General features: G+C 39.1%; 1 non-coding gene across 1 annotated transcript; it reads left to right on the top strand.

Annotated features, from left to right (window-relative positions):
- Window positions 1-6,226: 6,226 nt before the first annotated feature.
- LOC148544609 (small nucleolar RNA R71) lies at window positions 6,227-6,335 on the top strand. The gene has a single exon (XR_015901078.1). It is a non-coding gene; the product is annotated as a small nucleolar RNA R71 (small nucleolar RNA).
- Window positions 6,336-12,827: the final 6,492 nt, after the last annotated feature.

Consider the following 12,827-nt stretch of genomic DNA (forward strand, 5'->3'; position numbering starts at 1 on the left):
AAACAAGTTTGGTGTTCATCAAACCTTGATGCACCGATTTAGGGATACAATTGATCCTTCATGAAAAAAAAAAGGGAGAAAAAGAAAGTATGATGAAAACAATTCTTATGAACATTTAACATTTGAATCTCACTAATTGGAGGAAGATACTCATTTTCTTTATATATGACCAAATATTAAGTTTGGTGTCCTCAAAAGAGAGTGTCACGGTTCAAATGATATAAGAATTGATGGTTCACATAGTATTAATAAAAAGAACACCCTTGCTACGGTTGGATAAAACTAATGTATGTTGTCTTGTTGTGGTGACTAGGAGGTCAAAGAATCTTCAAAGAAAAAGACAAGACAAAGGAAAGCATAGCATGAGGACAAAATCCCATCACATGCCTCGAAAAAGAAATCTGCCACTCCTTGAGAATGATCACGGCAAAGGCAAGGGAAGGAGCAAACTTTGTCTTCATTCATCCTTACATGCATACCTTTGATCTCCATAAGTCTAATTGCATCCCAGCCCTTCATTGCTCATTTAAAAGCATACCACCTTCAAGCTATGCACATGACTGAATCACTCCAACCTTGGAAACATCACTCCCTTCATCACTCCTCAACATAACAAGCTCTGTACAACATTTCTCTTACTTTAAACTCCAACCATTTAAACTTCTCTTCATCATTTCTTGTCATAGCACGTTCGGTCTTAATTTCCTTTTGCTCCAAACACACATCAAACTCTCCAACATTCTTCACACTCCTTCTAACCTCACAAGACTCAACCAACCAAGTGATCATGGCCTCCTCCTCAAGAACCAAACGAAGAAAAGGGAAAGATCCCATGGTAGAGGAAGACACACATGAATATGACCAACGGAGATTCAAGTCTTGGTTTCATCAAATGCAAATTCAATGGATGAACGAGAAAAGAATCTATCCTGAAATTCCATTCTTGTTGCCGGATGATAGATGTCAAAAAATGAAGGACAAAATTCGGAAGAGGAGGTGGGAGGAACTTGCATCACCAGCCATCCGAATCAATGCCAATATCATAAGAGAGTTCTATGCAAATGTCCCAAGGCTTGACATGCGTGAGCCCCCAACGTACAAGAGCTATGTGCGGGGGGTGGAAGTAGACTTTAGCCCGGATGCAATCAAGAAAGTCTTGAAACTAAAGTCAGTCCGCTTTAGTGAACCGGGATACCAACAAAGATTGAATGAGGATCAGGATTATGAGGAGATTGCGAGAGACATTTGTTTGGAGAACTCAGAGTGGGAAGGAGATAACAAGAACAGATATAAGTACCTGAAGAGATGTAACCTCACCCCGGAAGCAAAAGGATGGTATGAGTTAATGAAAAGATCAATTCTGGGCACAGTGAACACCTCAGAAGTTAACAGGGAGAGAGCCGTGATGCTGCATTGCATCATTGTGGGAGGAGAGATAAGAGTTCATGAAATCCTTGCAAAAGACATTCAAAAGCTGGCTGAAAAGAATTTGGCCGGATCTTGGTTGTACTATCCGAGTACCATTTGGAGGTTGTGTGCAAAGGCTAAAGTTCCAATGGAAGAGGAGAATCCAATGTGGTTAAGTCAAGGCATGCCCATAACCATTGAACGAATGATGATGCCCCTTGAAGCACATCAAGGCCGAAGACCACATGAAAGAAGGGAAAGAGAAGAACCAATGGAAGAAGATGAGCCACACATAGAAGAAGAGCCACAAGAGGAGGAGGAACAGCCACACTTTTTCCCACATGGCAATATGGATATGACTCAAATGCAAGAAGCAATAGGAAAATTGTCACAACAGTACACGAGAATCCAAGAAAGGCAAGAGGAATACCATTCTCTGTACATGAAAAACCAACAAGCACAAGAAGAAAGGGAACTAAGAATAATGAACAAACAAAGTGAATTCGAGTCAAGATTCCTTGTGATGCAAGAAGAACATGCTTTTCAATCTCATGAATCTTTTGGAAAGTTGGAACAAATGCAAGCTGAAAATTTGAGGGCTCTCAAAGAGTTCACAACACTCCAAGATGCAAGGTATGGAGTACAAGCCGATTACAACATCAATAGCCAAATCAAACTGAACTATATTGGAGAACATTTGCACAACATGGATCCGACTTTCCCAACGTTTGATGAATTCTTCAAAAAGAGAAGTGAGGTAGAGGTAGGCAATGCTATGAGACTTGAAGATAGAGTAGAGGAGGCTATGAATAAGGCTGGATTCTGGCGAGTCCAAGAGACACCAAACACGGATGGTGGGAACACTAGCAGCCAAGTGTATGAAAGGAGAAAGAAAAAGCATGACAAATGAAAGGTGGACTTGCTCCTTGTTCATCACTACAAAGAAAAAAGCATGCATTCTATCTGTTCTAAGTTGTCTTTGCATCTTTAAGTAGTTCTTTTTAATTAAAAGTCTTTGCATTATGTTTGTTTCTTTTAAAATAAGTAGGCTAGTTTATGTGTGTGCTTGTGTGTTTACTTTCACTTGACAAGAAGCATGTGTTGTCCCCTGCATCTTTAAGTTCAATAAAAGAAAAGTTTGAATGTGAAGCAAGATGATCTCTGTTAGATAGAAGTAGAATAAAAGTAAGTGGTGGTATGTGTGTGGTTGTATAATAGCTCACTTTTAGTGAATAAAGAGCTAGGATATCTCTTTCTAAGTAAAGAGTGGCCTACTGTCTATGAATCTCAATTAAATAAAAAAAATTCCTTGGTTAGAAAGAAAAACAAAAAGAAGGAAAGAAAAGAGATAGCCAAAAAGTGGCAGAACAAAAGGAAAAAAAAAGAAACAAAGCTGGACACCAATAGCTTGGACTTTAAAATATATGCCTGTGATGTCTTTGTACTAGGATCTGCTTGGATTAGTAAGCTCTTAGGAGTGCATCAACACTCGGTGACTTGGGTTAACTAATCCGGGATCATCAGCTGAAAGTCCACTATCAAGAGCAACCTAACTACAAGGCATTTAGTAACCCAAAGAGGTGCTGGGCATCAATGTTTTAAGAAGGAATGTGAGCCAAGTATCTATGGTGAATAATGTGTCAAGTATAAAGAAAAGAAAATGAACTTGCTACACATGACACTCAAATAAAGCTTATAAACAAAGTAATAGCCAAGGATAAAGGAATAATGAGAGGTCATAGCAGTATGTTACTTGAAGCTTGAAGGAGACTTTCTAGGCCTAGGAGTCAGTAAGAAGTGAGTATTTACATATCCACACAAAACCCCATGAACTATCAATAATACTCTGCCAGCATGAACATCCTCTTCCATTTCATTCTTTCTTCTCAATAAATCTTTTCTTGCTTGGGGACAAGCAAGCTTTAAGTTTGGTGTTGTGATGACAAGTCATCTTAGCCTATTTTAACTAGTCTTTTTCTTTTGTTTTCATTAGAATTATGCACTTTCTTGAGCTACAAGCAAGCCAATTAGCTAGATGTTCATGTTTCCTTTGATTTAATCAACCATGTATGAATTCATGCTATTTCATGAGGTTTTATACTATAATTGTCACATATTATGAAAGAATGAATATCTCATGATTTTAAGCATAGCTTTGATGTGTTTGGTTGATTAATGATAGGTGAGGAAAGCTTGGAGAAAGGTTGAAGCAAAAAAGGAATAGCTAGGAGTAAAGAGAAGACAATGGAATAAGTGAAATTGAACCAGGAAGCAAAAAGCTGGACCTAAAGTTAGCCTCAAACTTTTGCACAAACTTTTGGGTGAAAAGTTAGCCCCTAACTTGGAGGCTAACGTTGGCATGATGAAAATCACTCCCTGGGTACCAAAAGTTTGCGCCAACGTTAGACCCCTAACTTGGTGGCTAACGTTGGCGCCACAAGTGCACAAGGTAAGGCCAACGTTAGGGCCAAAGTTAGACCCCTAACTTTGGCACCAACGTTGGTATCAGATGGGTATAGCTGCTGATATGAAAAGTTTGGGCAAAAGTTAGCCCCCTAACTTTTGCTCAAACTTTTGGTCCAACTTTTGCAAAACTCTAAACCGGTTCAATTGGTTCACTTTGGTTATTCTCCAAACTTCAAGAGCAATCAACCAAGGCCTCTTTCAACCCAATTCCACCAAGAGCAAAGGCCCAACTCAAGGCTTGAAGATCATTTGAAGAAAGTGTATAAATAGGATAGAATTCAAGTTCTTCGGAGAGCTTTTTTTGGAATTTTCATAATAGTTTTCGGAGAGCCTTGGATATTGAGTGATCTTTAATTTCTTTGTCTTGGGGAAGGAGAATTCACTTCTCTTCCTCTCAGTTTTATTGCTTTCAATTTCAATTACAATTGTCTTGGATTTTGGGTGGGAGAATTGAAGAAATTCTGTTTCAATCTCAACCTTGGATCTCACTGCTTTATTTACTGCTTGATTAAATTTCAAGTTCTGTTAATTGCTCTTCATCCACTTTCTTTGAATTTCAATTTCAATTTCTTGTTGGATCTAGGAAGGCATTGAGATCTAGACTTGGTTTTCTAGTCTCTGGGTCCTGAGATCTAATTTCCCAATTTTACATTTTCTGTTTACTGTTTTCATGTTCATTTACTTTTCTTCTTCAAGATCCAATCTAACCCAAACCTTCTTCTACTTCTCTGCTTGATGCAATTTAATTTTCCTTGTTTAAATTCTGCAAATCCAATCCCCAATTCCTTTTACAATTCCATCCGTTTATATTTCTTGCACTTTAAGATTCCGCAATTTACATTTCTTGCATTCTAAGTTTCTGCTATTTAATTTCTTGTTCTTTACGATTCAGCACTTTAATTCCCTGTTCTCTTTACTTCCATGCAATTTAATTTCTGCAAATCACAAAACACTCAACCAAATCTTGATTCGCTTGACTAAATTAACCACTAAGCTAAAATTTCTCAATCCTTCAATCCCTGTGGGATCGACCTCACTCCCGTGAGTTTTTATTACTTGATACGACCCGGTACACTTGCCGGTTAGATTTGTGTGTTTTGGGAGAAATTTATTTTTCACCAAAATACTCATCACTCATCTCCCTTTAAAGGCTTCATCTTTGACAACAATTCCTTCATGAACTTGACATAGAGAGGCATTTGCTCCAAAACCTCAGCAAAAGGAATATTGATTTGCAACTTTCTGAAGACTTCCAAGAACTTTGAAAACTGTTTGTCCTTGGTCTCCTTTTGAAGTCTCTGAGGATATGGCATTTTAGGCTTGTACTCAAGAGCTTTTGGCAATGTAGGATAAGTGTCAAGAGAGTTTGTGAATGGGTTGTCTGCACGCTTTGGAGGGACGTACTCTACTTCTTCCTTTTTCTCATCTGAAGCTTCTTTTTCAACTAACTCTCCATTGACCTTGGTCTCAGAGCCAGCTACTTTACCACTTCTCAATTGAACAACCTTGCAATTTTCTTTTTCAACTGGCTCCTTATTAACTTGTGCTTCTGTACTTGTCACTTGTCCACTTATCAAGGTGATAGCCTTGCATTCCTCTCTTGGATTTGGAATTGTGTTACCAGGAAGGCTATTAGTGGTCCTTTGATCAATTTCATTAACTTTTATAGCTAATTGACCCATCTGAATCTCCAAGTTCTTGATTGATGCTCTGGTTTCCTGTCTAAAACTTGTCAATATTGCTTTCAAATCATTATTCTGCTGGGGCTGAGAAGTTGCTTGCTGAGATGACTGAAACTGGTGGTTATTAAAATTTTTCTGTTGAAAACCACCCTGAGAATTATTATTAAAATTCTGTGGCCTCTGAGGTTGCTCTCTCCACCCCTGATTGTAGGTCTAAGAATAGGGATTATTATTGGGGTTTCTAGGAGCACTCCCCATGTAATTGAACTGTTCAGAAGAGGATTGAGCATAACCATAATTATCATTTTGCACAAAATTACCTGTCATGTCATAAGAGACCTCTTGAGGTTGATTTTGAGTGTTGATAGCTCAGACTTGCATGCCACCCATCTACTGAGTAAGTAAATTTATTTGCTGAGACATAAGCTTGTTCTGAGCAAGAATAGCATTAACAGATTCCATTTCCAACACACCTCTCTTCTGAGAAGTCTCTGAGTTCACAGGATTCCTGTTAGATGAGTATAAATATTGGTTGCTAGCAACCAATTCAATTAGCTCAATAGTCTCCTCCGGTGTCTTCTTCTGCAATGAACCACCTGCAGAATTATCTAAGCACATCTTGGACATTTCACCCAAGCCTTCATAAAAGATATCTAGTTGGGTCCTTTTGGAGAACATGTTCGGAGGGCATTGCCTAGTCAGTAGCTTGTACCTCTCCCAAGCTTCATAAAGAGTTTCACCATCCTTCTGCCTGAAGGTCTGAACCTCCACTCTAAGCTTAGTCAGCTTCTTTGGTGGGAAAAATTTAGTAAGAAACTCAGTAACAACCTTGTTCCAAGTATCCAAACTCTCCTTGGGTCGGGAATCTAGCCATAGCTTTGCTCCATCCCTCATAGCAAACGGGAAGAGCATGAGTTTGTACACCTCTGGGTTCACTCCATTTGTCTTCACAGTATCACAAATTTACAGAAAGTTAGAAATAAATTGATTTGGGTCTTCGTGGAGAAGACCATGATACTGGCAGATTTGTTGCACCAGGGTGACCAATTGTGGCTTCAACTCAAAGTTGTTCACAGCTATAGGAGGCACCACAATGCTTTTTCCATAAAGATCTGTAGTAGGAGCAGAGTAAGAGCCAAGAACTCTCCTTTGTTGATCATTCTCATTCCGATTTGCCACATTGGCATTAACAGCATTATTAGGATCCATAGTGGATTATGCAACCTGGTAAAGTCTTGCTTGTTGTAAACGCCACCTGAAAATTCTTTCAGGTTCTGGATCAAAGTCTAAGAGATGTTCCTTGTCTCTGTTCCTGCGCATAAACAAACAGAAAATAAGAAAAGATGGGAATCTCTACGTTAGAGTGCTGAGAATTCCTAGTGAGGTAACCTATGTAAAATAATAAAATAGATATACTAAATAAATAAAACAAAAAAATTTTGAAAATGATAACTGAAATAAGACAAAAAAAATTTCGAAAATTAACAGGGAGAATAAACAGGAAAAAATTGAAATAAAAATAACTAGGGGACACCAAACTTAATTTCAGAAATTAAGGAAAATATTAATGCTATTTATTTATTTATTTATTTTATTTTTTTCCAAAAATAATAAGAAAAATTCAAATAAAATTAAAATTAAAACGCCTAATCTAAGCAATCAAACAACTAATAGTTGTTAATCACTATCAATCCCCGGCAACGGCGCCAAAAACTTGTTGCAGAATTTATAACCACAAACTAACCGGCAAGTGCACCGGGTCGTACCAAGTAATACCTCAGGTGAGTGAGGGTCGATCCCACGAGGATTGAAGGACTAAGCAACAATGATTGATTAATTTACTTAGTTAGGCAAGCAGAAAAGAGTGTTTGAGAGTTTAAAAATATTAAACAGTAAATTCAGAATATCAGAAGACAGGCAAATAAATAAGTTGGGAATAAAATATGGAGAAAGCAGTTAAGTCTTTAGAGTTATCTATTTTCCGGATTGACTTTTCTTATTAATTTATTTTAATGATGCAGGATTTAATTCATGGCAAACTATATGTGACTATACCCTAATTCCTTAGACCTTTCTAGTCTCCTCTAAAATTCATCAACCGCCAATTCCTTGGTCACTTAATTCCAATTAGAAGGTGAAGTTCAATTCTAGTTTATATGCCACAAAAATCCTAATTACCCAAATATAAGAGGATTATATGTCACGTATCCCGTTAAGTTCAGATAATTAGAAATTTAGGAGAATATGTTTTCAAGCTGTTGTTCAAGTAAAGAGCTTTTCCAAGTTATACAAGAACTCAATTAGAAAGAGGGTCATACTTCCGTTCCACCCAAATTCATAAGATAAAGAACGAAAACAATTCTTGAAATATAAATCAAGACATGAATTAAAATAGAAAAAAATAGTATCAATCCATACAATAGACAGAGCTCCTAACCTTAACAGTGGAGGTTTAGTTGCTCATGGTTCAGAGTGGAAAACTAGGATTGTAAATTGGGCTGAGGTGGAATGGAAAGTTAACTAATTGGAATGGAATAATGTTGGGATAATGTGGGGATCTCTAGAAGGGAAGTTTCCTTTCCCTTTTATAGCTAATCCTAATTAATTTAAAATCTATTCTCTAAAACTAAAATAATATCTTTTCCTATTTTAAAATAAAAATAAAGTTTTAAATCAGAATTAATTAATCAGTGTTTTCTTCATTTTCTGCATGTTGCGCATGTCATGCGTACGCGTCAGTCACGTGTACGCGTCGATGGTCTTCTTCACGTGTCACGCATATGCGTCAGGTACGCGCACGCGTCATTGTGCAACTTCACTTTTCACGCGTACGCGTCAGGTACGCGCACGCGTCACTCCTCGCTATCATCTCCTTTAATTCTTCTTCTCTTTTTCTGTGGAAGCTCCATCAAATCCACCCAAATGCTACCTAAAATAAACAGAATTCCACAAGACTCAAAGTAGCATCCATAGTGGCTAAAAGATAATTAATTCTAAATTAAACTCAACAAAATAAATGCAAATTCACTAGGAAAAGATAGGAAAGATGCTCACACATCACTTTGCTAGAGTCCCCAGATAAAAGTGTCCAGAGTTCTTAAGCACACTCTTTTTGCTTTGGACCACGACTTTAACCGCTCAATCTCAAGCTCTTCACTTGACACCTTTACACCACAAGCATATGGTTAGGGACAGCTTGGTTTAGCCGCTTAGGCCATGATTTTATTTCTTTGGGCCCTCCTATCCACTGATGCTCAAGGCCTTAGGTCCTTTTACCCTTGCCTTTTGGTTTAAAGGGTTATTGGCTTTTTCAATCTGCCCTCCTTTTTCTGCATTTTTGGGCAGTAATAGATTTTTCTGCTTTTTATTTTTTTCTTTTTACCATTTTTTCTTTTTTTTTTTGCAACATGCTTTTTCTTTTGCTTTTGCTGCTTTTTCTTGCTTCAAGAATTAATGTTAGATTTTTCAGATTATCAATAATACTTTTCCTTTTTCCTTATTCTTTCAAGAGCCAACATTCTAAAATTTCAACTTCAAATATGCACTGTTTAATCATACATTCAGAAAACAAGAGCAAATGAAACCACATCAAACTAATTAAACTAATCTTAAATTAAACTTGAAATTCATGCATCTCTCAATTCTTTTCAAATAATTTTTTTTATATTTAAGCAAGATTTTGAGAGATATATGGAACATTTTACAACTTGTAAGACATCACTTCAAATGATCATGCAACTAGAACAAGAGAACAGACAAAACATAACAGAAAAATAAAACAGGAAAAGAGGTAAAAGAGAACGAATCCACTTGAATAATGGTGGCTAGTGCTCCTCCTTGAGGATCCGATGTAATGCTTAATCTCTTCTATGTCACTCATTTGTCTCTGTTGAGGCGGCTGCACAAGTTTATGTGCATGCTCTCTAGTTTGCTCCATCCTCTTCTTCTATACTTAAGAGTGGTAGAAGTCACAAAGCAAACCTTTTGCAACACGAAACTTAAGAGTTTTACTCGTCCTCGAGCAAATATGATCAATGGGGAAGAAGGTGGGGGTAGGTGGAGCTTCTGTGGGACCTCTTGGTCCTGAGAGGCTAGGAAATTCCAGATTATTTACTTTTCTGCACTGGCGTTTGAACGCCCAGGGGCTGCTCCCTGGCTGGCGTTCAATGCCAGCAATGCTTCCTTCTCGGGGTGTTGAACCCCCAGGAGAACTTCCTCACTGGCATTCAACTTTGACCTCTTTTTAGAGTGTTCTGTTTTTACTACTGTGAATTCTGTCTCTGGACTGATGCACATGATCATGAATCTAAGAATGAAACAAAATGAAAGAAAATAAATATGATTGAGTAAGGTTGGGTTGCCTCCCAACAAGCGCTCTTTTAAAGTCACTAACTTGACCTTTAGCTCCTTACGGAGGTGAGTATGGGCTCAGTTTTTTGCCCTTGACAGTGAATTTTCTTCATGTCCTCTCATGAATGAGCTCTACATGCTCTAGAGATAGGACACGGTTCATAGTATGTGGTAGGACTGGATTCTTAGTGAAGACAACTCTCATGCCAGGTGAGAGGCCTTCAGTAGGGACTTTCTTGTCCTTCCAGCCTTTAGGTACTTTCTTTTTAGTACCTTTATGCTTAGAGCTTTTTGAGGGCTGCCCAACACCAAACTTAGAATTTATGTCTGGGGGCTCTACAGAGATTTGCACAGAAAGAGAGGGTTGGCACACTAGGTGTTGCACAGTTGTCCCTTTTTTACTGGAGGAAGAATTAGGATTGGACATCTTAAATAAGATGTAGTCCTCTCCTAATTGGAAAACCATTTCTCCCTTAGCTATATTAATCAAAGCTTTTGCATTAGCTAAGAAGGGTCTTCCAAGGATGACACATTCATCCTCATCCTCTCCAATATCTAAGACAATGAAGTTTGCAAGGATGTAGTGGTTTTCAACTTTAACCAAGACATCCTCCACTAAGCCATATAACTTCTTCATGGTCTTGTCTGCCATCTCTAATGAGATGTGTGCAGGTTGTACCTCAAGGATTTCCAACTTCTCTATTATAGAGAGTGGCATGAGGTTGATGCTTGACCCTAGGTCACATAGAGCCTTTTCAAAGGTCATAGTGCCTATGGTGCACAGAATCAGAAAGCGTCCAGGATCTGGAAGCTTCTGAGGTAGCTCTTGCTGAACCAAAGCATAGAGTTCTTTGGTAAGCAGTGGAGGTTCTTCCTCCAGAGGCTTTGTACTAAATAGCTTGGTATTCAGCTTCATTAGAGCTCTTAGGAAACGAGCTACTTTCTCTTCCCTAGTGTCTTCATCCTCACTTAAGGATGAGTAGTCATCAGAACTTAGGAACTGCAGAAGTAGATTCAAAGGAACCTCAATTGTCTTTATGGTTTCCTTTGGTTCTGGACTAGAGGGTTCTTGAGTGGGATTCAGGCACTCAAAAGGTATGTTTTGACTGGCGTTCAACGCCAGCTCTGTCAGCTTAGTGGGCATTGAACGCCCTTGCTGTCCACCCTGACTGGCGTTAAACACCAGTCCCTCTAGCATTCTGGCCATTAAACGCCCAGCAGGGATGTCCTAGCAGGCGTTCAACGCCAGCTTCCCTGGGGTGGTGGGCGTTGAATGCCCAGTGAGGGGTTCCTCACTGGCGTTCAGTGCCAAAATGGTTGCCTGGTTGGGTGTTGAATGCCCAGTGAGGGATTCCTCACTGGCATTCAATGCCAGAAAGCCTTCCTGTTTGGGCGTTGAACGCCCAGCCAGTACTCTCTGGTTGGCATTCAACGCTAGCTTTTCTGCCAGGATGGGGGTTAAACGCCTGGTAAGGGGTTCCTCACTGGCGTTTAATGCCAGGCTTGCTGCCATTGTGACCGTTGAACGCCTAGTGAGGGCTTCTTCATTGGTGTTCAATGCCTTCCCATTCTCTTCCAATTCGGCCTCAACCTCGATGGTTATGGCCTTGCACTCTTCTCTAGGATTAACCTTAGTATTATTGGGAAGAATGTCAGGAGGGATCTCAGGGATCCTCTTGCTCAGTTGACCAACTTGTACCTCCAAGTTTCTAATGGAGGACCTTGTTTTATTAATGAAACTATGTGTGGTCTTAGTGAGGCTGGAGATTAGAGTGGCTAAGTCAGAGAGGCTCTGCTTAGAAGTCTCCATATTCCTTTGAGAAGATGGGAATGGTAGTCTATTCTGGAACTTATTCTGGTTCCTATCACCTTGGTTGTTATTGAAACCTTGCTGAGGTTTCTGTTGATCCTTCCATAAAAGGTTAGAATGATTCCTCCATGAAGGGTTGTAAGTGTTTTCATAGGGTTCTCCCATGTAATTCACCTCCTCCATGGTGGGTTGATCAGGATCATAAGCTTCTTCTTCAAGAGAAGCTTCCTGATTACTGCCATGTGCAGTTTGCATCCTAGTGAGATGTTGAGAGATCATGTTGACCTGTTGGGTCAGGATCTTATTCTGAGCCAGGATGGCATTCAGAGTCTCAACTTCATGAACTCCTTTCTTCTGAGAGATTTCATATTTTACAGGATTCCTCTCAGAAGTGTACATGAATTGGTTATTTGCAACCATCTCAATGAGTTTTCTAGCTTCTACAAGCGTTTTCTTCAAGTGGAGGGATCCACCTGCAGAGCTATCCAAGAAAATCTTGGATATCTCAGACAAGCCATCATAGAACACGTCTATGAGGGACCATTCTAAGAGCATGTCAGGAGGACATCTCCTGATCAGTTGCTTGTATCTTTCCCAACCTTCATAGAGGGATTCACTTTCTCTTTGTCTGAATGTTTGAACTTTTCACTCTAATCTTGCTCATCCTTTGAGGAGGACAAAACTTAGCCAAAAAAGTGTTAACTAGCTTTTTCCAAGACTAAAGACTCTCTTTAGGCTGGGCATCCAACCAGAACTTAGCTCTGTCTCTTAAAGCAAAATGAAAAAGCATCAGCTTATAGACTTCAGGATCAACTCCATTAGTCTTTACAGTATCATAGATCTGTAAAAATTCTGCTAAGAACTGATGTGGATCTTCCAGTGGAAGTCCATGGAATTTGCAGTTCTGCTGCAGAAGAGAGACTAACTGAGGCTTAAGCTCAAAATTATTAGCTCTAATGGCAGGTACAGTAATGCTTCTATCATAAAAGTCAGAGGTAGGCATGGTGAATTCACCAAGGACCTTTCTAGGCTCCTCTTGTAGTTCGGCCATGTCCCCTGTTTCTTGTTCAAAACTTTCTGAAAGGTCTCTTCCGGAGTGTTGTGCTTTAGCT

This window comes from Arachis ipaensis, chromosome B9, assembly GCF_059453495.1.
Source record: "Arachis ipaensis isolate K30076 ecotype BB chromosome B9, ASM5945349v1, whole genome shotgun sequence".
Taxonomy (NCBI): Eukaryota; Viridiplantae; Streptophyta; class Magnoliopsida; order Fabales; family Fabaceae; genus Arachis; species Arachis ipaensis.